This window comes from Octopus bimaculoides, chromosome 20 (genome assembly GCF_046866305.1).
Source record: "Octopus bimaculoides isolate indiv1 chromosome 20, ASM4686630v1, whole genome shotgun sequence".
NCBI classification, from domain to species: domain Eukaryota; kingdom Metazoa; phylum Mollusca; class Cephalopoda; order Octopoda; family Octopodidae; genus Octopus; species Octopus bimaculoides.
In genome coordinates, this window is record NC_142947.1 from 47,005,413 (window position 1) to 47,007,912 (window position 2,500).

Sequence of the window (2,500 nt, forward strand, 5' to 3'; positions counted from 1 at the left end):
TCTATCTATCTAATCTCTCTATCTATATAATTTCTCTATCTGTCTGTCTTTCCAGCTATCTATCTGCCTGTCTATGTATGTATGTATGCATGTATGTATGTATGTACCTATCTATCTATCTATCTATCTATCTATCTATCTATCTATCTATCTATTATCTATCTATCTATCTACCTGTCTGTTTATTTAAACTACAATATGTTAGATAACAGTGTTGGATACAAAGCGGATGACAGCTTAAAATGAAAAGTCATAGGAAAAATAGAAGGAAGTAACACACACACACACACACACACACACACACACACACACACACACACACACACACACACACACATATATATACGACAGCGTGCTGAGAAGTTCCTGGCTTTGAGTAAAAGACACTACAGGAAGACCAGTTAATTATGATTTTTATCCAACATATTCCCCTCTCAGATTCACACACTTATTGCAGTGGTCCTTCAGTTTTTCTAAGCCCTGTAAAAGAACCCGGTAGGTTGGCTCCCAACCAGGTCTTTCGCGACACCCTTAAAGGCAGGAACTATGTGAGAGAGAGAGAGAGAGAGAGAGAGAGCTCAATAAATACACAGAAGTATATATATACATATATATATACATTTTGCATAAATGCATACAAACATGTATGTATATATGTGTGTGTGCATATGCATACATGTTTGTATGTATTTATGCAACATGTATACATGTTCTTTTATTCTTTTATTTGTGTCGGTCATTTGACTGCGGCCATGCTGGAGCACCGCCTTTCGTCGAACAAATCGACCCCAGGACTTATTCTTTGTAAGCCTAGAACTTATTCTGTTGGTTCCTTTTGCTGAACTGCTAAGTTGGGAGGACGTAAACGCACCAGCATCGGTGTGTTACATATGTGTCGTCTGCAAAGCAAACTCGGCAAGCCGTGGCTACTGATGCGCAGACTCGCGCTGAGGTTATACCACTTGCTGGTTTTCCTGGACGGTGAACGGGTGTGGTCTCCGTTTGTAAGGCTCGTCTTTCAGCAACTCATGTCTTTGACAAAGCTGTAGTCCTGAGTCAACAAAAGACCAAGTTTAAGCACCTGGCACCTGGAATATCATCAGATGCTAACCGTTTTTCTTTTTACTAGAAGGGCAATGAGGTCGGTAGAAATTCCACTTTAGAGTGTACAGAACTTGTGACATGTACGTATGTTGACATTTTCGGGGTAATTCTGGGTGGTGACGACGACGAACTTATTAGTCTGTTTCGGATGGTTTTCAAACCGTGGACTAGAACGGTCAACTTCCAGAAATGTCTGACCTGGCAGTGCTGACGCGAAGCATTACTGGTCCGAGATAAACTCTATTGGCATCGGGGTACTGCCAAGCATGACTGTCCGAGATGCGCGCAGAGTGACGAAACCACACTGCACGCAGTGGGGCAGTTTCGGATTATTGCTGACTCGTGGAATTATGTCAAACAACTGCTGTCGCGGGCCGGATGAATCCGGTTATCAACCGAGTCCTTCGTGAAGATCGCCCCCACCACGTGCCATTAACAAGGTGTGACAAGCGGTGTTCCTCTTTCTAGTGGTGACGGAGAAAGTAGTTGATGGTGAACAAGGTTGAAACGATTAGGGACAGACTTTTTTTTCTTCAGTCCAAGTGTATGTATGTATGTATGTATATTTACACACTTGCATATATATATATATATATATATATATATATATATATATATATATATATATATACATACATATATACACATATGCATATATACACAGACACACGTGTGTGTTTACACGCGCACAACTTGCCCAATGTTACTGCACATGTGGTTTCCACACGAAAACTCCACTTCTATCCTCCAGCCCCATCACCACCACCACCACCACCAACAACAACAACAACAACAACCACACCTCACCCCCATCAACCACCCTCATCCCAACCACTTCCACCTGAAACGCCAGCAGAAAAAATACCTTCCGGTTCCGGTTGAACAAATTGATGTTTAATGCGAGAGGGTGATAACAGTGTGTACAACGTGTGGATAATTGCCGCCGCAGAATATATCGTTTCCGGTCTTTAATTCCTGTCTTAATAACGGTTCGAAATCAGTTACTGACAAAAAAAAAAAAAAAAAAAAAAACGCTAGCTTTTGCTTCTTTATGCTATTAAATTTACTTATCTTTTTTTTTTTTTTTATCAATATTGAAATAATAACCATTTCTACTAAAAGCACAAGGCCTGACATTTTGGCGGAGGGGACAAGTCGATCAGGAAAGCAAATTCGATATCGATATCGGTTGCATTTGAACTCTGAAGGAAAGCCTGGATAAATACTGCTAAGCATTTAATCCGGCGCTGTAACGATTCTACTAGAATAACCACCATCATTGTTTCAAAGTTTCGTTCCGTTGCACAACAGGTATTTATTTTATTAGACCATAAAAAATGAATGGCAAACTTAACCTCTGTGAGATTCGAACTCAGAACATAAAGAGCCGGAAGAA